Raw genomic sequence first — 2,067 nt, forward strand, 5'->3', positions numbered from 1 at the left:
ATCTTCCACAGGCATTGTCCCCCAGTAAAGCTCCATCTGCTTCTGAGAGGATCCAGCTGACACAGTCATACTGGTTGTAAACTTGAAGGGGGATTGTACATAACAACTGGTACATGATGCCTGGCACACAGTAAGCCCTCTCAATAAATGTTTAATATTACTGGCACTGTGTGATTGGTTTTAAAAATGAGTTTTTATTTTTGATCACCACTGTCTTCTCATTCCTGGTTTGCTTTTCACCATCCTTTTCTGCTGGTATATAAATGTGATTGCATATACACGGATTATGATTTTTAAATTATTTTTTATTTTTATTTAAAGATTTTTATTTATTTATTTGAGAGAGAGAGAGAGCACAGAGGGAGAAACAGACTGCCCGCCAAGCAGAGAGCCCGATGCAGGGCTCAATCCCAGGACCCTGAGAGCAGAAGGCAGACCCCAACCTACTGAGGCACCCAGGCACCCTGTTGTTGTTGTTTTTAAATAACAGTTTTATTGTGGTAAAGAAAAAATTTAAATACTGGCTAGCATTTGGCAAAGAAGTTAAAGACAATAGAACAAAGAGAGGAGAATAAATTGTGCATGAAGTGAATATAATAGATTCTGTGAGGACAGAAAATTTTATTTAATATTTTTAAAATGTTATATGTTGTATTCTCTTAACCACTTACCTGCTTCCTCCACTCCATAAGAATTCGTTTTTGTCAGCATTTAAAAGTTCTGCTTTTAAGAAGATTCTTGGGTCCATAGCTTAAATCTATCACCATCTTTTGCTAAGGTAGGCATTTTTATTTCCCAAATGATTTTCCAGAACTATTGCTTTCATTAGTTTGTCCAGTTCAAATATAGGCTTCTTCAGCTTTTATCCTTTTCTAGTAGATTAGATTGGTTGGATTTTTCTATGTCATTCTCAAGCTTCCTGACCATTTATTTGAAGTCATTTTTAAAATATCTTCTGTGACATGATTTCCATCATTTTCCATATTTGAAACACCTACTGGATACTGATGAATGCAGCTGGCCATCAGAGATTTTAGAAATCTTGTGTGCTTCTTGGTAAATCCAATATGCAAATCCAACATCTAAAGAAGGCAAATATCCACTGCTTGTTTGCCATGAATGTATGCATCAGAGTTTGTCCCTTTTTGATGATAGTACATGCTTTATGAATAAGATCTACCACAGAAGTTGGTCAGGCAGCTTTTTACCCCGAACATCCTTGGAAACTAGTTGGAACATCAGAAATATAACTGCCAGAAATATTCTCTCCAAGAAAAAGAAAGAAAGAAAGAAAGGAAAGAAAGAAAGAAAGAAAGAAAGAAAGAAAGAACGAAAGAAAGAAAGAAAGAAAGAAAAAGAAAGAAAGAAAGAAGAAAGAAAGAAAGAAAGAAAGAAAGAAAGAAAGAAAGAAAGAAGAAAGAAAGAAAGAAAGAAAGAAAGAAAGAAAGAAAGAAAGAAAGAAAGAAAGAAAAGAAAGAAAGAAAGAAAGAAAGAAAGAAAGAAAGAAAGAAAGAAAGAAAGAAAGAAAGAAAGAAAGAAAGAAAGAAAGAAAGAAAGAAAGAAAGAACGAAAGAAAGAAAGAAAGAAAGAAAAAGAAAGAAAGAAAGAAATATTCTCTCCAAAACTATAACTGTAAAGACCATCGATGCAATTTTGGCTCCTTGAGTCTTTGTGACCAATATTAAACATGGCTAGCATTTTCACATTATTTGTCAATCTAAACAGAGCATTGACTGTTTTATTCTTGGTTCTTTTTTGTTTGTTTTTTTCTATAAGATGTTGGTTCTTCTTCACCATGGTTACTGGTCAGAAATATATGTGTATTTGTAAATTGTGGAGTGAGCCATAGTAGTTTATTAACTTGCATGTGTTTATTATAAGGTTAAACAAAATGTGTACACCCACAAAATGTGGATTTGCTTATCTTTTTTTAAAAAGATTTATTTATTTGAGAGAGAGGGAGAGAGCATGCATGCGTGTGCTTGTGCTCGAGCAGGGGGAGAGGGAGAGAGAAAACCTCAAGCAGGCTCCCCACTGAGCACAGAGCCTGTCCTGAGACTTGATCCC

This window comes from Zalophus californianus, chromosome 9 (genome assembly GCF_009762305.2).
Source record: "Zalophus californianus isolate mZalCal1 chromosome 9, mZalCal1.pri.v2, whole genome shotgun sequence".
NCBI lineage: Eukaryota > Metazoa > Chordata > Mammalia > Carnivora > Otariidae > Zalophus > Zalophus californianus.